Raw genomic sequence first — 24865 nt, 5'->3', positions numbered from 1 at the left:
GGATCTTTGAGACAAATTACAATATTATTTATAAAAAACTAAGACACAGTTGAAATTATAGGTCAGTAGTAATGTATTTGCTTATGATGCAAGAGCCAATCTCCAATAGAACACATAAAAATTGGAAAAACAAAATAACACAAATCACAACAAAACAAACAAACAAATGAAAAACATAAAGAAAAAAAGAAAAAAAAATATGGTCTGGAACTATAGCTCTATTGTTCTGTGGTGAGGAGTAGTTGTTCTTTCAGACGTCCTAGCTTTGATTCCCAACATGCATATAGAAGCACATAACTACCCAGTACTCCAGTTCTAGGGTATCCAATATGTTCTTCTGATCACTGTGTGCTCTTCTGATCATTGCAAGGCAATAGACACATATTTGGTGCATACGCAGCTATGCAAGAAAAACACTCCTATTCATAAAATAAATACATATTAAATCTAAAATTAATAGGACATATAAAAGAAAAGCATAATTTCTTGTTTCATTTTGTTTTGCTGTGGCTTATTCCTCTCTATTTGTTAGAATATTCATTTTAGTTCAGCTTGCAATTTTCATTTTCTTTCATTAGTTTTCCTGATTGATTGATTCACTTTACATCCTGATCACAGCCTCTCCACTCCTTTCCATTCTCCTGTCACATAGCCTCACCCACTATCACACTCCCTCTTCCTCTTTAAGAACGGGGATCTTCCCCATGTGTACCAACACACTCTTGCACCTCAAGTCACTACAAGGCTAGACACATCTCCCATTGATGTCAGACAAGGTGCCAAATTAGAGGAACAGGATGCACAGGCAAACAACAGAGTCAGTATAAACCTCCATTCCAGTTGATGTGGGACTCACATAAAGGCCAAGCTACCTATATGCTACATATATGTCAGGGGTCCAGGTCCAGCCCTTGTATGTTTTTTGGTTGATAATTGGAACCCCCATGGGTCCATGTTAGTTGACTCTGTTAGTCTCCTTGTGGAGACCCTATCCCCAGTTTCCTCAGTCCTTTCCCCAACTCTTCCACAAGACTTTCTAGTTAGATCTAATGTTAGATCTAATGGGTCACTGCATCTGCTTTGGTCAGCTGCTGGGAGAAGTCTCTATGAGAACGGATAGCCTAGGCTCGTGTCTGTGAATCCAGGATGAAAGGTGTAAGCATAACCTGAGGCCCCAAGATAGATGAAGGAGGATGGCAGATCTGTAGATCTTGGAAGACAATGGATTGACTGTTGCCTAGATAAAAATGCCAGAAAGTGAAACAAACAATAATTTAAACTTTTATTTATACTTTTCTTAAGACAGAGTCTTGTGTAACTTCTCCCTCAGAACTCACTCTAAGGTCAGACTCTTGTCTCTAACTTTTGAGAATGAGAGACATTTTCATAAATTAACATGCCTTACATTTTTCATATGAGGAATGAACATTAATTGTTAATAATTATTGTATAAGAATCTTATAATCATCTTTGTCTTATGTTGGATCTTACAGATTTATTTTACATTTTTCACATTACCAGTAGTCATTGTAATTATATAATCAAACTAATAGTCTATACAACCTACAGTTTTTTTCCTCATTGTAGATAATGAAAACAAAAGTAACATAAAATATATTTGTTCTGCACTATAACTTATTTTTCAGACATCACTTTTCATCTGTGAGTGCTGTGTTAGTTGTTAGTTTCTTTAAGTTAAGAAACATCAAGATTTTGGAGGTAACATATAATTTTATGACATTTATTTAAGTCTTTAGAAACTTAATGTAAAATTCTGTCAATTTGTTCCCAATGAAGCATTATCTTCTTGCTGATTTACCTGATATATATATATATATTCTATCTATCCAAATATCTATCTATCTTTTATAATATATAAGCTATCATTTGTCCTATAGCTACCTATGCATGCATGTATGTGTGTATGTATATATATATTACATATCTATCTATGTACCTATCTATCTACCTATCTCTCTCTCTCTCTCTCTCTCTCTCTCTCTCTCTCTATCTATCTATCTATCTATGTATCTATCTATCACCCATGTACATTATTATATGTGATTTATCAAAAATATTATCCAGAAGTATTTCAGGTTTGTTTTTAAATTTTCATATTTGTCATATTATGCATTTAAGCTTTCACTTATCTCTTCAAAGATATATTGCTTCATTTGAATTTCAAGATTTGCTCTGTTTCTTTCTCTGATTCTGTTCTACCCTCAGCAATTAAAGCACCTCTCACCAAAACCTTTTAATCCCCTACTTGTTGTTACTTGAAGTGATGGGTAAACTCTTTCTTCAATCTATTTTCCTAAAAAGTTATTTTAATTGTAAATTTTAGAATTATAAATGAACATGATGTGTGTATTTTAGTGCAGTACAGTAATGGCCATGAGTGCCATTAGATTACAACCAATATTAGGAAAGGACTTTGCAGTTTGTCTCTAGACTAATTTGTCCATGTGCTATATGAAGGAATATCTCTACTTTAGACATGTGGGCTTACTATTTACTTCAGGAATGTGACTAACAGAAATTAAAAGAGATTTAAAGCATTATGGAAGGCTTCAAAGGCTTCTGTTGTCAGCAGCTTATAAAAAGGTCATCCATGCCTGATATAGATATTTTTTTTTTCAGTTTGAACCTGAGTGTATTTTACAGCTTTCGAGCAGGGGATTTTAAACATTAGACGGAACATAGCAACTCTTAGAAACTGTATCCAGTGAAACAATCACGAATACTAACAAGAATTCACTTGGCACAGTAAAATACAAAAATCATCCACACATTACGACTCTGAAACGACATATTCAGTGAATAACAAACAGAACAGGTAAGGTCATCATCAAAATATAACAATTATAAAATTATAACAATACTGAAAGAATATATTCCATAGGGGAGTCTTCCAAGGCTAGTAGCATATTCCCAAGAACAGGTTAATAAATCTTTATGGTCAGTGCCCGTAACCACTGAGGTAACTTTCCAGCTCTTGTGGTTAATTATTGCTTAACATCTAATGCCTGATTTTTTAAAATAAAATCTTCAAAGCATAAATTTAAAGTATTTTAATTCTATCTAATTAAGGCTTTCTTTACGATATACCAAAACCCACCTCTGATGACACATGTGTAGCCATATGAAATTTTGTTGTTGGGAAAAATTTTTTTTTAATATTTTTATTTTCTATATTCTTTGTTTACATTCCAAATGATTTCCCCTTTCCTGGATCCCCCCCTCCCCGTATGTCCCATAAACCTTCTTCTCTCCATCCTTTCTCCAATCACCTCCCTCCTTTTTCTCTGCCCTTATATTCCCTTCCAATGCTAGATCAATCCTTTCCAGGATCAGGACCAACTAAGTGCTTCGTTAAAGTGTATTTCCTAAATAATTTTGAACTGCTGCTTTGCTGTGCATGATGTGTATAATAGGTACATTTTTGTTTCTTGTTTTTTAATTCCTCTGTGTGAGTGTGTGTGTGTGTGTGTGTGTGTGTGTGTGTGTGTGTGTGTGTGTGTGTGGTCAGAAGTCAACCATAGGTATCCTTTCTCAGGAACCATCTACTTTGTGTTTTGGGACAGGCCCTTTTTTTTTTTTAATTTTTTTTATTCGATATAATTTATTTACATTTCAAATGATTTCCCTTTTTCTAGCCCCCCCCCACTCCCCGAAAGTCCCGTAAGCCCCCTTCTCTTCCCCTGTCCTCCCACCCACCCCTTCCCACTACCCCGTTCTGGTTTTGCCGAATACTGTTTCACTGAGTCTTTCCAGAACCAGGGGCCACTCCTCCTTTCTTCTTGTACCTCATTTGATGTGTGGATTATGTTTTGGGTATTCCAGTCTTCTAGGTAATAACCTCTTATTAGTGAGTGCATACCATGATTCACCTTTTGAGTCTGGGTTACCTCACTTAGTATGATGTTCTCTAGCTCCATCCATTTGCCTAAGAATTTCATGAATTCATTGTTTCTAATGGCTGAATAGTACTCCATTGTGTAGATATACCACATTTTTTGCATCCACTCTTCTGTTGAGGGATACCTAGGTTCTTTCCAGCATCTGGCAATTATAAATAGGGCTGCTATGAACATAGTAGAGCATGTATCCTTATTACATGGTGGGGAATCCTCTGGGTATATGCCCAGGAGTGGTATAGCAGGATCTTCTGGAAGTGAGGTGCCCAGTTTTCGGAGGAACCGCCAGACTGCTTTCCAGAGTGGTTGTACCAATTTGCAACCCCACCAGCAGTGGAGGAGTGTTCCTCTTTCTCCGCACCCTCTCCAACACCTGCTGTCTCCTGAATTTTTAATCTTAGCCATTCTGACTGGTGTAAGACGAAATCTTAGGGTTGTTTTGATTTGCATTTCCCTAATGACTAAGGAAGTTGAGCATTTTTTAAGAAGCTTCTCCGCCATCCGAAGTTCTTCAGGTGAGAATTCTTTGTTTAACTCTGTACCCCATTTTTTAATAGGGTTGTTCAGTTTTCTGGAGTCTAACTTCTTGAGTTCTTTATATATATTGGATATTAGCCCTCTATCTGATGTAGGATTGGTGAAGATCTTTTCCCAATTTGTTGGTTGCCGATCTGTCCTCTTGATGGTGTCCTTTGCCTTACAGAAACTCTGTAACCTTATGAGGTCCCATTTGTCAATTCTTGCTCTTAGAGCATACGCTATTGGTGTTCTGTTCAGAAACTTTCTCCCTGTACCAATGTCCTCAAGGGTCTTCCCCAGTTTCTTTTCTATTAGCTTCAGAGTGTCTGGCTTTATGTGGAGGTTCTTGATCCATTTGGATTTGAGCTTAGTACAAGGAGACAAGGATGGATCAATTCGCATTCTTCTGCATGCTGACCTCCAGTTGACCCAGCACCATTTGTTGAAAAGGCTATCTTTTTTCCGTTGGATGTTTTCAGCCCCTTTGTCGAGGGTCAAGTGGCCGTAGGTGTGTGGGTTCATTTCTGGATCTTCAATCCTGTTCCATTGATCCTCTTGCCTGTCACTGTACCAATACCATGCAGTTTTTAACACTATTGCTCTGTAGTATTTCTTGAGGTCAGGGATACTGATTCCCCCAGATTTTCTTTTGTTGCTGAGTATAGTTTTAGCTATCCTGGGTTTTTTGTTGTTCCAGATGAATTTGATAATTGCTCTTTCTAACTCTCTGAAGAATTGAGTTGGGATTTTGATGGGTATTGCATTGAATCTATATATTGCTTTTGGCAAAATGGCCATTTTAACTATATTGATTCTACCGATCCATGAGCATGGGAGGTTTTCCTATTTTTTGAGGTCTTCTTCCATTTCCTTCTTTAGAGTCTTGAAGTTCTTGTCATACAGATCTTTCACATGTTTGGTAAGAGTCACCCCAAGATACTTTATACTGTTAGTGGCTATTGTGAAGGGGGTCATTTTCCTAATTTCTTTCTCGGCCTGTTTATCCTTTGAGTATCGGAAGGCCACTGATTTGCTTGAGTTGATTTTATAACCTGCTACTTTGCTGAAGTTGTTTATCAGCTGTAGGAGCTCTCTAGTGGAGTTTTTTGGGTCACTTAGGTAGACTATCATGTCGTCTGTAAATAATGATACTTTGATTTCTTCCTTTCCAATTTGTATCCCTTTGACCTCCTTATGTTGTCGAATTGCCCGAGCTAGTACCTCTAGTACAATATTGAAAAGATAAGGAGAAAGGGGGCAGCCTTGTCTGGTCCCTGATTTCAGTGGGATTGCTTCAAGTTTCTCTCCATTTAGTTTGATGCTGGCTACCGGTTTGCTGTATATTGCTTTTACTATGTTTAGGTCTGGGCCTTGAATTCCTGTTCTCTCCAAGACTTTAAGCATGAAAGGATGCTGAATTTTGTCAAATGCTTTTTCAGCATCCAATGAAATGACCATGTGGTTTTGTTCTTTGAGTTTGTTTATGTAGTGGATTGTATTGATGGATTTCCGTATATTGAGCCAACCCTGCATTCCCGGGATAAAGCCTACTTGATCATGGTGGATGATCGTTTTGATATGTTCTTGGATTTGGTTGGCAAGAATTTTATTGAGTATTTTTGCATCGATGTTCATAAGATTTTTTGGATTTCCTCAGTTTCCAGAAATTGGTCTGAAGTTCTCTTTCTTTGTTGAATCTTTATGTGGCGTTGGTATCAGCGCAATTGTGGCTTCGCAGAAGGAATAGGGTAGTGTTCCTTCTGTTTCTATTTTGTGGAATAGTTTGAAGAGTATTTATGTTAGGTCTTCTTTGAAGGTCTGATAGAATTCTGCACTGAAACCATCTGGTCCTGTGCTTTTTTTGGTTGGAAGACTTTCTATGACTCCTTCTATTTCTCTAGGCATTATGGGACTGTTTAGATGGTCTAGTTGGTCCTGATTTAATTTTGGTATTTGATATCTGTCAAGGAAATTTTCCATTTCCTCCAGATTCTCCAGTTGGGTTGAGTACAGGCTCTTGTAGTAGGATCTGAAGATTTTTTGGATTTCCTCAGTTTCCGTTGTTATATCTCCCTTTTCATTTCTAAGTTTGTTAATTTGGATACTTTCTCTATGCCCTTTGGTCAGCCTGGCTAAGGGTTTATCTATCTTGTTGATTTTCTCAAAGAACCAGCTCCTGGTTTTGTTGATTTTTTGTATGGTTCTCTTTGTTTCTACTTGATTGATTTCGGTCCTGAGTTTGATGATTTCCTGCCTTTTACTCCTCCTGGGTGAAATAGCTTCTTTTTGTTCTAGGGCTTTCAGGTGTGTCATTAAGCTGGTAATGTATGCTCTCTCCATTTTCGTTTTGGAGGCACTCAGGGCTATGAGTTTTTCTCTTAGCACTGCTTTCATTGTGTCCCATAGATTTGGGTATGTTGTGTTTTCATTTTCATTGTGTTCTAAAAAGTCTTTAATTTCTTTGTTTATTTCTTCCTTGAGCAAGGTATCATTGAGTAGAGTATTGTTCAGTTTCCACGTGTAGGTGGGTTTTCTGTTGTTTCTGTTGCTATTGAAGACCACTTTTACTCCATAGTGATCAGATAGGAGGCATGGGATTAGTTCGATCTTCTTATATTTGTTGAGTTCTGTCTTGTGACCAATTATATGGTCAATTTTGGAGAATGTACCATGAGGTGCTGAGAAAAAGGTATATTCTTTTGTTTTAGGATAGAATGTTCTATATATATCTGTTAAAACTAATTGGTCCAAAGCTTCAATTAGTTTCATTGTGTCCCTGTTTAGTTTCTGTTTTCCTGATCGGTCCATTGAGGAAAGTGCAGTGTTGAAGTCACCCACAATTATTGTGTTAGGTGCAATGTGTGCTTTGAGTTTTCATACATTTTCTTTTATGAAAGAGGGTGCCCTTGCATTTGGAGCATAGATGTTCAGGATTGAGAGTTCTTCTTGTTGTATTTTTCCTTTGACCAGCAAGAAGTGTCCCTCAGAGTCTCTTTTGATGACTTTGGGTTGAAAGTCAATTTTATCTGATATTAAAATGGCTACTCCAGCTTGTTTCCTGAGACCATTTGCTTGTAAAATTGTCTTCCAGCCTTTTACTCTAAGGAAGTGTTTGTCTTTGACCCTGAGGTGTGTTTCCTGTAAGCAGCAAAATGTAGGGTCCTGTTTACGTATCCATTCAATTAGTCTGTGTCTTTTTATTGGGGCATTAAGTCCATTGATGTTAAGAGATATTAAGGAATAGTGATTGTTACTTCCTATCATTTTTGACGTTATTTTTTAAATTTGATTGCTTAACTTCTTTTGGGTTTGATGAAAGGTTACTATCTTGCTTTTTCCAGGGTGAAGTTTCCCTCCTTGCATTGGTGTTTTCCTCCTATTATCCTTTTTAGGGCTGGGTTTGTGGATAGATATTGGGTAAACTTGGTTTTGTCATGAAATATCTTAGTTTCTCCATCTATGGTGATTGAGAGTTTTGCTGGATATAGTAGTTTTGGTTGGCATTTGTGTTCTCTTAGAGTCTGCATGAGATCTGCCCAAGACCTTCTAGCCTTCATAGTCTCAGGTAAAAAGTCTGCTGTGATTCTGATAGGTCTTCCTTTATATGTTACTTGGCCTTTTTCTCTTACTGCCTTTAATATTCTTTCTTTGTTTAGAACATTTGGTGTTTTGATTATTATGTGACGGGAAGTATTTCTGTTCTGGTCCAGTCTGTTTGGAGTTCTGTAGGCTTCTTGCATATTCATGGGCATCTCTCTCTTTAGGTTAGGGAAGTTTTCTTCCATAATTTTATTGAAGATATTTGCTGGCCCTTTAAGTTGTAAATCTTCACTCTCATCTATGCCTATAATCCTTAGGTTTGGTCTTCTCATTGTGTCCTGGATTTCCTGGATATTTTGGGTTATAAGCTTTTTGAATTTTGCATTTTCTTTAACTGTTGAGTCCATGGTTTCTATGGAATCTTCAGCATCTGAGATTCTTTCTTCTATCTCTTGTATTCTGTTGTTGATATTTGCATCTCTGTCCCCTGATTTCTTCCCAAGGCTTTCTATCTCCAAAGTTGTCTCCCTTTGAGTTTTCTTAGTTGTTTCTACTTCTGATTTTAGATCATGGATGGTTTTGCTTAGCTCCTTCACTTGCTTGTTTGTGCTTTCCTGTAATTCTTTAAGAGTTTTTTGTGTTTCCTCTTTCATGACTTCAGCCTGTTGACTATAGTTCTCCTGTATTTCTTTAAGTGTTTTTTGCATTTCCGCCTTGTTGGCTTTTGTATTCTCCTGGATTTCTTTCAATGATGTTTGTGTTTCCCTTGCAAGGGCTTCTAACTTTTGATCCATTTTCTCCTGAATTTCTTTACGTATGTCCTTCATGTGTTCCTGTGCCAGCATCATGACCAGTGATTTAAAATCCAAATCTTGTTTTACCCGTGTGATGGGGTATCCAGGACATGCTGGTAGAGGAGAATTGGGTTCAGATGTTGCCATATTGCCTTGATTTCTGTTAGTGACGTTCCTGTGTTTGCCTTTTGCCATCTAGTTCTCACTGGTGTTAGTTGGTCTTGTCAATACTGGACTCACCAGTGCAAGCTGCCCCTTCCCAGTTGGCCTCTGGTGCACAGCTTACCCCCTGCACTGCCTGTAGACAGGGTGCTGCTTCCCAGGCTGATCAGATCCCGAAGCAGGCACCCGAAGGCTCCCGCTGGGGCCCGCTGGATTCACTGGAGCACACTGACTTCTCCCAGCTGTCCGCCCGGAAGCCCCGCTAGCCTCTTGCAGGACCTGGAGATGTGGTGAGGCCGCCCAGGCTGATCTGGATCCGGAAGCGGAGAGAGTTGAGCTGAGGGCTTCCGCCTGAGGCCTTGCCCCCGATTGTGTCTGTGGACCAGATGGAGCCCGTGTGCACCCCCAGGGAGCGCAGATGGTGTATGCTGCTGTGACCTCCTCTGTGTTCTGCTCACTCTGCTGGGCAGCCGATCCCCCAACCGGGCTGGCGCACACAAGGTTAGCCTGGCTGCCCAGGCCCTGAGTCAAGGCAAAAGCCTGGGAGGCCAAGGTCCGAGCAAAGTTCCCCTAGGGCTATGACTGTTAATTGGGTCCACCAGGTGACCAGGATGGCGGGCATGCGCGCCCGCGCTCCCTGAAAGCGCCGGGAGAGTCTGCTGTGCTAACAACCTCCTGGGCGCCGCAGCTGCCCGATCCTGATATAGATATTTTGACTTAACAATATTATGACTGCTAACGCTTGCCAACATTCACTCATGCAACCTGTCTCTGCATAAACTCATTAAATTCTTTTTTTAAAGCTCTTACAGATTCTTTTTTTTTATTCGATATATTTTTATTAACATTTCAAATGATTTCCCCTTTTCTGGTTTTCCACCTGCAGAAAGTCCCATGAGTCCCCTTCCCTCCCCATATCCCCCCATCCACCCCTTCCCACTTCCCTGTTCTGGAATTCCCCTACACTGCTGCACTGAGTATTTCCAGAACCAGGGGCCACTCCTCCGTTTCTCTTGGACATCATTTAATATGTGGATATGTCTTGGGTATTCCAAGTTTCTAGGCTAATCCACTTATCAGTGAGTGCATACCATGATTGATCTTTTGAGACTGGGTTGCCTCACTTATTATGATGTTCTCCAGCTCCATGCATTTGTCTAAGAATTTCATGAATTCAGTGTTTCTAATGGATGAAAAGTATTCCATTGTATAAATATACCACACTTTTTGTATCCATTCCTCTGTTGAGGGACACCTGGGTTCTTTCCATCTTCTGGCTATTACTAATAGGGCTGCTATGAACATAGTGGAGCTTGTGTCCTTATTGCATGCCGGGGAATCTCCTGGGTATATGCCCAGGAGAGGTATAGCAGGGTCCTCCGGAAGTGTCATGCCCAGATTTCTGAGGAACTGCCAGACTGATTTCCAAAGTGGTTGTACCATCTTGCAATCCCACCAGCACTGGAAGAGTGTTCCTCTTTCTTCACATCCTCGCCAGCACTTGTTGTCTCCTGAGTTTTTATCCTTAGCCATTCTGACTGGTGTGAGGTGAAATCTCAGGGTTGTTTGATTTGGATTTCCCTAATGATTAATGATGTTGAACATTTCTTAAGGTGCTTCTCAGCCATCTGAAGTTCTTCATGTGAAAATTGTTTGTTTAGCTCTGTATCCCACTTTTTCATAGGGTTTTTTTGCTCTCTGCGGACTTTCTATACTCAAAGGATAAGCAGAGTGAGAAAGAAATTAAGGAAATGACACCCTTCACAATAGGCACAAACAGCACAAAGTATCTTGGGGTGACTCTAACCAAACAAGTGAAAGACCTACATGACAAGAAATTCAGATCTCTGAAGAAGGAAATTAAAGAAGTCCTCAGAAAATGGAAAAATCTTCCATGCTCATTGATTGGCAGGATTAATATAGCTAAAATGCCCATCTTGCCAAAAGCAATCTACAGATTCAATGCAATCCCCATCAAAATCCCAACTCAGTTCTTCATAGCGTTAGAAAGAGCAATTCTCAAATTCATCTGGAATAACAAAAAACCCAGGATAGCTAAAACTGTTCTCAACAGAAAAAGAACTTCTGGGGGAATCAGTTTCCCAGACCTCAAACATTACTACAGAGCAATAGTGATAAAAACTGCATTGTATTGGTACAATGTCAGGCAAGTGGATCAAGGGAATAGGATTGAAGACCCAGACATGAACCCACACACCTATGGTCACTTGATCTTCGACAAAGGAACTGAAAATATCCAGTGGAAAAAAGATAGCCTTTTCAACAAATGGTGCTGGTTCAATTGGAGGTCAGCATGCAGAAGAATGTGAATTGATCCATTCTTATCTCCTTGTACTAAGCTCAACTTCAAGTAGATCAAGGACATCCTCATAAAACCTAACACACTGAAACTAATAGAAAAGAAACTGGGGAAGACCCTTGAGGACATGGGCACAGAGGAAAAGTTCCTGAACAGAACACCAATAGCTTATGCTCTAAGATCAAGAATTGACAAATGGGACCTCATACAATTACAAAGTTTCTGTAAGGCAAAGGACACTGTCAAATGTACAAAACGTCAACCAACAGATTGGGAAAGAATATTCACCACCCCTATATCCGACAGAGGGCTGATATCTAATATATGCAAAGAACTCAAAAATAACTTTTCTTGAGAGGGAGCACAGGAACTAAGAAGGATCAACTATACTCAGTGTAAATAACACACACTTATTCTTAGAAAAATAAAGGAATACTAAGAAAGAAATATTAGTCATGTATCAATATAATGTAGAAGATTTCAGCATTTTCTATAAGTTTTTCAGTAAAAGAATGATGTTAGGACCAGTGGTATTTGAGAAAGGATACTACCATGTCTAAGCTTCAATAATTGTTCTATATGAACTCTTTATTCTGTAATACACTAAAACCACAGGGTATACTTTGTTACCCATGATAGACTAAGAAAACACTGGTTTATTCTCCTTGTGCAAGTCCAGGCCAAAGAGATATACTCTGAACGGTTACATTTGTTGCTGGAGCTTAATTCTCAAATTCATCTGGAATTTTTTGTTCTGACAGTCTCTGAGGCAGTATTGTGGCCTTTATCATTCCATTGGTGTGCTGGGGTCCAGCCTTGACAAGAGATTGGGGTCATCAAGGACTAGGGATACCTGGTAGGTGAGCAAAAAACACACAATCGAAATACAATGCTGACAGGTTATTGTACTGGCATATGAGCCAGTAAACTTAAAAGTCAGGATGCTCGCCTAGATTTGACTCAGCTCCAGTCTTTCCTTGAAATCATACAAGGAAATTGGATTACAAAATTCATAGGGGGTGCGTAAATGCTTCTCTATTTTCCTATGCCAACATTTTCTTGTGGCACAGAGTAATAAAGATTTAGAACAGAAAAAAATGGAACTATACTATCTCAGACATAAAAGTTTTACAGCAAGCACAAAATTTTGTATCTCCTGACAACCATTCTCCACTGAGGTTGGGGGCAGCAGTGTTACAGTTACAAAGTCAGTATCTTTCATACATATGTGAGACAACCAGTTTTCATTAACGGGCAATCATGAAGTCATACTGGTGATCCTTCAGTCTTTATAATTTTTGAACCCCATCTGCTTGTCTACACAAACATTGCCACCTAACCTGTATAGAGACTTCCTAGGGAATAGACACTATCGTCCCTAAACCCAAGGAATCCATTGCTGACTTTCTGGGAAATATCTATATATTATTCAATTCTCAATTCTTTAATAAAATTATCCTATTTTTATTATACAGAATTGAGCCTAAATCTTGGGTAACAACTGCAGAATTACTCATCTCTGTCTGTAGCTCTAGATTACTTTCATTTCCACCTAGAGCAAATAACTGCAACATACATTTCTCTTGAATTCATGAATGGACTTCTCTTTAATATTATTGGTAATATCCAATTTCTGGATATCAAAAGGTTTCTTACTACTAGTACCACATTTTCTGTATCCATTCCTCTGTTGAATGACATCTGTTTTATGGCATCTGGTAATAGGTTCTGGCTATTAAAAATAAGGCTGCTATGAACATAGTGGAGCGTGTGTGTCGTTATTAGTTGTTGTAGCCTCATATACCCTATTTCTTAGATTTTTGCATCTGTGGATTTTAACATGGTTCTCTTGGACTTTGTGTATAATATCAAATTACAAGTGAACACATATTGTTTTTATCTTTCTGGATCTGGGTTACCTCACCCAGGGTGACCATATCTATTTCCACCTATATGACTGTAAATTTCATTATTTTATCATTTATAACAGCTGAATAATAGTCCATTGTACAAATTTACCGGGATTTCTTTATGCATTTGCAGTTGAGGAAAATAAAAATTTTTTGCACCTTCTGGCTATTACAAATTAAGCTGCTATGAACATAATACTGCAATTGTCCTTGCAGAAATAAGGCTGAGAATTTTTATGGGGTATACTCAGGTGTTTTTTATGTGCAGGCATCCATTTAGACTAGCACTCTTGGTTGAATATTCTTTATTTTTAAATTGTGTGATTTTTGTTTCTTTGTCAAAAATCAATTATCTAGAGCTGTGTGGGTACATCACTATGTCTTGGATTTGTTTATATTGATTATTATTATGCACATTTTATTCATACTGCTCTGTGCTACATATTGTACCTTGCAAACTTTTATTTATTGTACAAGATTGTTTTTGCTGTCCTAGGATTTTCCCTTTTCTATATGCAGTTGAAGGTGTCACAATCAAAGTCTATGAACAATTGTATCAATTTTTTGATGGATATTGCATTTAATCCATAGAATGCTCTTGGTAAGATGAACATTTTTTACTGTATAAATCCTACCCATTCATGTACATAGAGCATATTTCTATCTTCTGATATATTCTTTATCAGATGATATTTTAATATCAGATGATTGAAGTTTTTGTCATAAAGGTCTTTCACTTCCCCATTCATAATTTCTCCAGAAAACTTCATATTATTTGTGGACATCATAAAGGGTATTGTCTGCCTAATTTATTTTTAACATGTTTAATGTTTATATAAAGACGTAATACTCATTTTTGGAATTAATTTAGTTTTCAACCTATTTGCTAAAAGTATTTATCAGCTTTAAGAGTTCTCTGGTAGATTTTGTTGGTCAGTTACATGTAATAACATATCATCTACAAATAGCAATATGTTGATTTGTTCCTTTCCAATTTAATCTACTTTAGTTGTCTTATTTCTGTAGCTAGAACTTCAAATACTTTATTGAGTAGATAAATATCCCTGATTTGTTTGGGGGGGGGATTTGCTTTAAGTTTCTTTACATTTAATTCAATGTTGACGCTCAGCTTGCTGTATATGGCCTTTATTTTGTTGGATAACTGCCTTCTATCTGTAACATTTCTAAGACTCTCATCATGAAGGTGTATAGGATTTTGTCAAAGGCTTTACCAAAATCTAATGAGATGATAATGTGAAATTTTTTTCAGGTTGTTAGTTGAACGTTGGTTTTTTTTTGCCATGTATTGTAACTCCAATACTGTACCCCAAGGCCTTTTTGCCCCTAAGGTCAAGAGAATCTGCAAGTACCAAACCTTGCCCATGAGTTATCCCTGATAGGTAACTAAAGATGGGTACAGCTAATAGTTGAGCAGAATAGAGATAAGCATGGTTGGAATTCATGCTTTGGGTCTAAGGAGACTACAAAAGGGAGAGAAAAGTGAGGAAAGGTGAGAAGCTATGGGGTACATGAGATATGAAAATTTGACCATGAGGGCTTACCAACTGAAATTAAGAGCTGCCCAGAAAGAATGTGGTAAGTTAAAATTCTGTGTTATTGATGGGAAAACATATTCTAATAATTTAGTGGGTAGATATCTGCCTAGATTTGATGCTGATTCTGGATTATTATAAACGTAAATATTTGGTGTCTTTTATCTGGGACCTGAATATCCCAAGATGGATTTCAGATCAGACATGCTGATTTGAGATAAGACAAGTTAATATAACATTTGTTTATAAATGGTTTTGTTTATTTATTTATTGATGGATTTTCTTCTATTGAACCATCCCTGCATCCCCGTGATAAAACCAACTTGGTTATTTTAGAGGAATTTTATGATATGTTTTTGGATTTAGTTCATGGGCATTTTCTTGAGGTTTTCTTTTAACAATTTTTATATTAGAATTCTCCTTCTTTCTTGAGCCTTTGTGTGGTTTATATGTGAGTGCCTGTGACATTTTAGAGTTTTGACAATGTTCTATAAGGGTTCATGATTCTCTAAAGAATAGTACCCAAGACACAAACAGTATGCATTGCAAAGAGTGCTTTATTCTGTAGAACTTCAGCACGCTGGGCTCTCCCATTACCAAGGAAGAGAGATACCTGAAAGTGAGTCTGCAGGCCTGAATTAAAACATATTAAGAAATCCAGCGGTAGGGGTTAATAGGCCTTAATAGGTGTTAATCTATTGTTTCCATCTTTATGGAAATTCCATTACCAGGGTGTAGGGTTTAGAAACTTACTGAGAGAGGTCTGTAAACTCTTACTGACCTATTTTCTTGCCTCAGGTCAGGTGGTATGGCAGCTTTTGGGGCCTGGACTTGCCAAGTTCTTAGAAACAGAAATTTAGTCATAGTCTGCTTAACTGCCATTTTGAGACTTGCCATGGTATTTCAGCCTAGCCTTCTCATGCCCTTCTGTTTATATTTTGTGTGCAATCAGTTGAGAAGCTTTGGTATTACTTCCTTTTCTGGAGTTCTAGTATAAGATTTTTTGGTCCTGAGCTTTCCTTCTTTATCATTCTCTTTCTTTCTTTCTTTCTTTCTTTCTTTCTTTCTTTCTTTCTTTCTTTCTTTCTTTCTTTCTTTTCTTTTCTTTCTTTCTTTTCTTTCTTTCTTTCTTTCTTTCTTTCTTTTCTTTTCTTTTCTTTCTTTCTTTCTTTCTTTCTTTCTTTTTTTCTTTCTTTCTTTCTTTCTTTCTTTCTTTCTTTCTTTCTTTCTTTCTTTCTTCTTTCCTTCCTTTCTTCTTTCCTTCCTTCTTCCTTCCTTCCTTCCTTCCTTCCTTCCTTCCTTCCTTCCTTCCTTCCTTTCTTTCTTTCTTTCTTTCTTTCTTTCTTTCTTTCTTTCTTTCTTTCTTTCTTTCTTTCTTTCTTTTTAAAGACATCTAGTGATTTTTATTTTGTTAAGGGTTATAAGTATGTTTAAATTGTTCACCTGGATGTGCTATAACTTCAGCAATACTATCAAGAAAGATATCTATTTCATTAAAAATTTTAAATTTTCTTGAATACAGGCTTTTGAAGTAGAAAATGTTTAAAACTTTTAAAACCTTTTTGATTTCCTAGGTATCTGTTTTCATATCCAGTTTCCATTACTGATTTTCTTAATTTGGATGTTCACTCGCTGCCTTTTTGTTTGACTAAAAGTTTGTCTATCTGGTTTAGTTTATAAAAAAAAATCAACTCTTGGTTTAGTTCTTTCTTTGTATTATTCTCTTAGTTCCTAATTGAGTTCATTGAGTCCTGAGTTTATTTACTGCCACCTACTACTCTTGATTTGTTTGCTTCTTTTTTTTAATATTTTTATTTTCTATATTCTTTGTTTACATTCCAAATGATTTCCCCTTTCCCGGATCCCCCCTCCCCATATGTCTCATAAACCTCCTTCTCTGCATCCTTTCTCCAATCACCTCCCTCCTTTTTCTCTGTCCTTATATTCCCTTCCAATGCTAGATCAATCCTTTCCAGGATCAGGACCCTCTCCATACTTCTTCATGGGAGTCATTTGTTATGTGATTTGTGCCTTGGGTATTCAGGAATTCTGGGCTAATTAATATCCACTTATCAGAGATTGCATTCCATGTGTATTCTTTTGTGATTGGGTTACCTCACTTAGGATGATATTTTCCAGATCAAACCATTTGTCAAAAAATTTTGTGAATTCATTGTTTCTAATTGCTGAGTAGTATTCCATTGTGTAAATATACCACATTTTCTGTATCCATTACTCCTTTGAGGGGCATCTGGGTTCTTTCCAGCTTCTGGCTATTATAAATAAGGCTGCTATGAACATAATGGAGCATGTGTCTTTATTGCATGCCGGGGAATCCTTTGGGTATATGCCCAGGAGAAGTATAGCACGGTCCTCCAGAAATGTCATGTCCAGTTTTCTGAGGAACCGCCAGACTGATTTCCAAAGTGGTTATACCATCATCCTACAGCCCCACCAGCAGTGGAGGAGTGTTCCTCTTTCTCCACATCCTCGCCAACACTTGCTGTCTCCTGAGTTTTTGACCTTAGCCATTCTGACTGGTTTAAGGTGAAATCTCAGGGTTATTTTGATCTGCATTTCCCTAATGACTAATGATGTTGAGCACTTATTAAGGTGCCTCTTGGCCATCCGAATTTCTTCAGGTGAAAATTCTTTGTTTAGATCTGTACCCCCATTTTTAATAGGGTTATTTAGTTCCCTGTGGTCTAACTTCTTGAGTTCCTTATATATATATATATATATATATATAAGGATATATATAATATATATATAGGATATTAGCCCTCTATCAGATGTAGGGTTGGTGAATATCCTTTCCCAATTTGATGGTTGCCATTTTGTCCTTTTAACAGTGTCCTTTGCCTTACAGAAACTTTGTAATTTTATGAGGTCCCATTTGTCAATTCTTGATCTTAGAGCATAAGCAATTGGTGATCTGTTCAGGAACTTTTCCCCCATGCCCATGTCCTCAAGGGTCTTCCCCAGTTTCTTTTCTATTAGTTTCAGTGTGTCTGGTTTTACATGGAGGTCCTTGATCCACTTGGAGTGAATTTTAGTACATGGAGATAAGAATGGATCAATTCACATTCTTCTGCATGCTGACCTCCAATTGATCCAGCACCATTTGTTGAAAAGGCTATCTTTTTTCCACTGGATGTTTTTGGCTCCTTTGTCGAAGATCAAGTGACCATAGGTATGTGGATTCATTTCCGGATCTTCAATTCTATTCCATTGGTCCACTTGTCTGTCACTATGCCAATACTGTTTGCTTCTTTTTGTTCTAGAGCTTACACATGTTAGTTTAATTTGCTAGTGTAGGATTTTACCAATTTCTTTATGAATGAACTTAGTGCTATGAACTTTCTTCTTAGTACTGCTTTCATTTTGTCTTATAATTTTCATTATGATTTGTACTAATTTTAATCAAACTCTAGAAAGGTTTTAATATCTCTCTCTGTCTCTCTGTCTCTTTCCCTGTCTCCGTCTGTCTCTCTGTCTCTCTCTGTCTCCCTGTCTCTCTGTCTCTGTCTCTCTGTCTCTCTGTCTCTCTGTCTCTCTGTCTCTCTCTCTCTCTCTCTCTCTCTCTCTCTCTCTCTCTCTCTCTCTCTCTCTCTGTCTGCCTGCCTTGACCCAGCAGTCATTGAGTAGAGAGTTGTTTAGTTTCCATGACTCTTTAGGCTTTCTGTTGTTGCTGCTTTTGTTGAACTCCAGCTTTAATCCAGGGTGTTTGAATAACAGATAGTTACTTTCATTTTCTTCTATCTATTCATACTTTCTTTGTGACCTATTGTGTGGTCAAGTTTAGAGAAGGTAACAAGAGATACTGAGAAGAAGGAATATTATTCTATTGTGTTTGGGTCAAAAAATATATAGACACCTGTTTGTTTCATGTGATTCATAACATATGTTAGTCTCTCTATTTCCCTGTCTCATTTTTGTCTGGATAGGATGCCTATTTGTGAGAGTGAGGTGCTGATTCTGCCACTATTAATGTGTGAGCTTTTATATATGATTCAAGTTTTTCTAACCTTTCTTTTACAAATGTGGGTGCACTTTCATTTAAGCCTTTGATATTCAGAAGTGAGATGTCACCCTGCTAGATTTTTCCTTTGATAGCTTAGATTGTCCTTCTCCATCTCAGTTGATTAATTTGGATTGAAAGCTTATTTTATTACTCCTCCTTGCTTCTTGGATCCATTTTCTTAGAAAAAAAATATTGCCGGAACTATTCTCTGAGGTAATGTCTATGTTTGCTGCTGAGGTGCTTCCTGGATGCAGCAGAATTATGCTACCTGGTTTTGCATCCATTCTATTAGCCAGTGTCTTTTCTTCTTCTTCTTCTTCTTCTTCTTCTTCTTCTTCTTCTTCTTCTTCTTCTTCTTCTTCTTCTTCTTCTTCTTCTTCTTCTTCTTCTTCTTCTTCTTCTTCTTCCTCCTTCTCCTCCTTCTCCTCTTCCTCTTCCTCCTCTTCCTCCTCCTCCTCTCCTTCTCCTTCTCCTTCTCCTTCTCCTTCTCCTTCTCCTTCTCCTTCTCCTTCTCCTTCTCCTTCTCCTTCTCCTCCTTCTTCTTCTCCTTCTCCTTCTCCTTCTCCTTCTCCTTCTCCTTCTCCTTCTCCTTCTCCTTCTCCTCCTCCTCCTCCTCCTCCTCCTCCTCCTCCTCCTCCTCCTCCTCCTCCTCCTCCTCCTCCTCCTCCTCCTCCTCCTCCTCCTCCTCCTCCTCCTCCTCCTCCTCCTCCTCCTCCTCCTCCTCCTCCTCCTCCTCCTCCTTCTTCTTCTTCTTCTTCTTCTTCTTCTTCTTCTTCTTCTTCTTTCTTCTTCTTCTTCTTCTTCTTTTGAGTTGAGTCCATAGACATTAAGAGATATTAGAGACCAATATTTTTATTTCCTGAACTTTGATGTCAATCAGTTTATGTGTGCTTCCCTTCTTTTTTTTTTTTTTTTTGCTCGTTTAGAATAATTTATTTATTTCCTGCATTTTATTGGTTGCAGATCATCTCTGTGGATTGTAGTTTTTCTTTTATTATGTTCTGCAATACTGGATTTGTGCATACATATTGTATACATTTGGTTTTGGCATGGAAACTCTGATGGCAGCCTTTAAAGAGGAAAAAATAAATATAAAGAAACACAGGAACATACAATGAAACAGATAAGTGCCTTTAAAATTAATTTTCTCTATCATGAACATTTTATAAATCTTCAATGGGAAAATGTACTGCAGAATTTGGAAACCCTTTATTTGCAAGCATCTACAGGACATATCTTAAAATCCCTATAAGGCTTTTGACTGCTTATCAATTTCCTTGCAGTGTCAATTTGAAATCTTTCCAAGTACTTACAAATCTGTTTGTAGTAGCAAGTCATACTTTCTTTTAATAAGAATGCCACCTGTCAGTGACCTAGATTTTTATTTTTATTTTTGGTACTTTAATTTTTTTTTCCTCTAGAATAATTGAGCAGCTGTAAAATTGTCACAGCCTCTTAAACTCTCATCAACATTCTGTGAATAATATTAGTTAGCATTTTTACTTTATTATTTCTTTTCTTTGATAAAGAAGTAGAGGGGCTGTTTCTACTTTAATTTTTTGGTCAAGATTCACTTACAGCAACTACAACCTCTTGATCTTTTACTTTACTGTGAAATTCCTCTATTAAATAAGAACTACAATATCTCTATCTTTCAATAGGTTTGTTTCTTATCTTACTTGCCCACCAAACGTCACCAGAGCTTAGTTGTCAGTCAGGGCCTAAAGAAAATCATATATATTGAAGTATGTATATATATATATATATATATATATATATATATATATATATATATACACATATACACATATGTGTGAGTACCTCTGTATAAAATATATAGAAATATATATAGAAGCAGGGGGAGGGAGGATGGGACAGCAAGTCTCCAGAGGAGAAACCGAGAAAGGGGATAACACTTGAAATGTAAATAAATAGCCAATAAAAATATGTATAAAATATCCTAGGTGCAATTCTCATCATAGAGCCTCAAAAAATGGAGTATGGTGTCTCATTCCTGGAATGCTAGCACAGGGAAAGTAGGGACAGGATGATAAAATATTCAACATCATACTGGTTCACATATTGTAGGACTAGCTACAATATGTGAGATACTTAGAAGGAAAAAACAGAATGCAGTTCAAGTGGTCCTCCTATAAAATGAATAAGAATTTCAGGAATTTTTTTATCGTGTAATCCTGACTTGACCATAATTATGTAGTGTAGTTTTACTGTAGAGTTTTCCGTGCATACTCAGTCTTTCAGTTTTTCTAACGACAACTGCATTCATTATATGCTTCATTAGCAGCTTAAAAATCCATCCAGGGATGTTTGTTTTAATATTATTGTCTGTAATAGGTTATGCTAGGACACTGTAGTGCCTCGAAGCTTTGTCCAGCATCCTGTCTTCATTGCCCTTGGCAGGGAATTTTCCACCATTACTTTCTGCCAACTCAATTTCCAATGCTAGCTTCTTAGACTTTTTCATGTTTCTTCTGAGCTTCACTCTGCACTTTTCTCCTACCTTATTGGGATCATTGATTTGTTTTTTTCTTATGATGAATCATAATTGAGAGAGCGCAATCTTTCAAAGAGTGAAAATTGGAAATGGAAGAGATATGAGCAAATGTACTTCGAAGCAAACTGAAGAAATTTAGCTTTTAAGAAATAAAATTGAGTCTTCAACATAAAGAACAAATGGAAAATTTCTTTTCTTGTAAATAAAACAATTTAAGAAAATGAATAATACAGGAGATAAAGAATAAAATAGATTCAAGGAATTAGCTGTATCAGAATTAAGTGTCAATATTAATAAATAATGAAAACAAACAGAAATTGTTTAGTATCTGAGACATGGCAAGATGATAACAAAAATGTAATCAAGATACAAATACAGGTTGATAATTAATGATGGCAAGTTCATAGTACAAAAATCATGCTTTTCTCTTAAGTGAACATTACCATAGTTGAAATAAGAAATATACCCCATAAGGCTCATGCATTTGAACATTTGTTTCAGCTTTGGGACCTCTGTTTTGAAGGTTCTAGAAAACAGAGGTTTGCAGGCAGTTTGTTTTGTAACTTTTAATGTTCTTTGACAGTTTCTAGCAATGTGTTTTAATTACATTCAAACTTCTAAGCTAACTTCTTTGATGCTCCCACTGTTACTCACCTACCCACCTTAATATTATTTTCAAACTAAACCCAATAAATCCAATTTGTGCTGACAAAAATTGTTGTATATGTTGTCTTTCTAGACTAGAATGGGGTCACCATGTCAAGGACTAATTTCATCCTCTTTCAGCAATTAAAGTTCCCTGTATCTCCAAAGCTAGAATCAGAACTTAATATACATTTCTTAGTTCATCTTGTGATTTATTTCATCTAGGTCTTGCACAGATCTAGCCCATGTTCTTAAGTGTTAGTTGATATGATTAGCTACCCTCCAGTGTACAGTAAAATAGTTCCCTTGCTGTCATCCATTCTCAGTGGTTCCTTGCCTTTTTTCACCCTGTGCTCTGAAATAATCCCAGAGTCTTGGGAGACAGATCTGCTATGATTTTTTTTTTTTTTTTTTTTTTGGCTATAGGACTAAACACTATACATTTGGTAAGTTTTGCGTGCCTAGGAAAATTGCCATTTACTGCAAATAGAAGCATTCAGATGACCATTGAGAGGTACATTAATCTCTGTGTATAAAAGTGAGTCATTAGGAATTTCTTGAATTGTAAGTGTGTTAACCAAAATAATAGTTGAAGTTCCCCCTAAAATACATAACCCATTTACTCATATGTTCCTGGCCAGATAATGATGACAGGTATAGGTAGAATAGGAGTTAGTACAATCAGAAAGTGGTTAGTTATTCCTGTGGTGCATTGCTAAAACGATCATGTTTTCCCAGAATAGTACTTACTGTAGCAGGCAGGGTTCACAGCTAGGTATGAAAAATGATTACTTTTCTCCTACAATAGAATTCATAGTACCTGCCAACACATTGACATTTTTTGTCATTAGAGATGAAGCTTCTAGGTGCAAACCTGCATCATTCTCAAAGTTCAATGACTCAAGTGTACTATATCTTTTTGATATAGTTTTACCATCAAGTTCTTCAGACTAATATAAAGCAATAGCACCAAATGTATTTATGGGACCTCACTGGCCAACTTCTTCAAGACACACAGCACATTCTTGGCATTGGGTTTTTTAATTGTTGGTCTCTGATGTTTAGTAGCAATAATATTGTTCCATTAAATATTGTTTGTTTAGCAACACTATGTGAGGAAATATGTGAGTGTGTGTGTGTGTGTGTGTGTGTGTGTGCATATATGTTTGTGTGTGTACATTTGTGGTTTTGAGTGTATATGTTTCTATAGCCAAACCATTTGTGTTCTATCATTCACAGTTTTTAAATTGTTTAGAGCTAGAAAGACAAACTTCACAAGTTTGCCCTCATTTGTAAGAGTTACATTGAACCTTTAGATATATGTGTTTCTTTTGGTATACTCATACATGTTAAAAAGTTACTAAGATAATGTAGAAGTGCATCCAAAGGAAAGTAGATAGAAGTCAATAACTTTACAGTTTAAAAATGATTGTTGTTTCCTTTTTATTCTTTACTTTGTAACTGTGCATACCTTCTGTATCATAACAGAGTTTATCTCCTTTAAATTGCATTTTGTTATGTATTTTCCAACAGCAATGCAAAATAAGAAATATAAGCGTATTTGTATAAAAGAGTCATTTGATATTCTAAGGATACAAATCATTAAAGTTTGAAGAAAAAATATAAATCTGGATTATTATCCAGATTTATCCCTGTTTTAGGTTTCAGTTCTATCCCTGTAGAAATATTAGATATCATTGTATTTTCATTAAAACAACACAGGATGACATTAAATAACAGTATTCATTACTAAAACAGAATATTCAAAATTATCCCATAAAGTTAATTGTTAATAACCAGATATACTTTAGTTTCAACTTTAGTGACAGCTTTCCTCAAATAGACTCAGCAGTTCCTTTAAACTAGAAATAACTGAGCACTGTTAAATTTTCAGAATCACGGTGATATGAATTTTAGTTCCAAATGATGTCTAATTGTTACAAGAATTTTATTTAGAATGGCTGCCACTTGTAAAATCTCATAAAGATTTTTAAATGTGGTTATGACTTAAAATAGATATTTTTATCAGTTCAATCTTATCCACAAAGGCATAAGTCATTCTATAACACCATAAGCCCAACAGAAACCCAGAGAAAGATCACTAATGCAACCTTATGCTGTCTTTCCTGCGGCTCCACTACTCACTTGGCATATTTCTTACTTTCCATTTTCATCAAAGAGGAGCAAGCTAAATTACACAGATTTATCAGTCTAAAGAATACCTGAATGCAGTCAGGAGCAATGTTTTCATCCTCCAGCTTAAGCTTATAACACAAATGAGATAAGTGACTGAGTAAACATATGAAAAAAACCATTCCATATTTTCTGTGATGACTTTAAAAGCTTCTGGTAGATAATATTAATATTGTATAAGCATATGCACACTGTTTTAAGTACAATTTATATTTAGAAACTTTAGGGAATGATTACATATAAATGGAAGAACAGCAAGTAAAGTGAAAGCTAAATAAATAATACGTAAATTGTGGAAAGGCTTCTGAGGTTGTAATGTAACATTGCCATTCCAATTTAGTGCTCACTTTAATAGAGTAGATAAAATGTATTTCTAACAGGGTACTGTATATCACAGTCATTTTAGGGCATCATTGCTCTTAAATGAGGAAATATGTTTAAGACTACTAAAACCTTTCAAATCAAGAACACAGTCAAAGTCATTGATGCAATGTAGTATTATCATTACTAGCTTGTCACTATAGTAACCAGTTGCTTCTAAGTGTAAATCAAAACACTTAGAAGTAGATGTCTATCACTATAGGGACTCTCACAGCATTGCCATCAAGTCTCATCTCACTCTTCCCTTGAATGAAATGATCGATTGATTGCTCACAGCTTGCTGGACTCTGGGATGCACCAGGTCTATCTTCCACTCTTTGGCCCCCACATGGAGATTGCACCATTGACTTTCTGCTAGCCATTTTGTACCAGGACACTGACTGCCACTTACT

This window comes from Apodemus sylvaticus, chromosome 12 (assembly GCF_947179515.1).
Source record: "Apodemus sylvaticus chromosome 12, mApoSyl1.1, whole genome shotgun sequence".
In the NCBI taxonomy this organism is placed as follows: domain Eukaryota; kingdom Metazoa; phylum Chordata; class Mammalia; order Rodentia; family Muridae; genus Apodemus; species Apodemus sylvaticus.
This window is presented reverse-complemented; position numbering follows the sequence as displayed.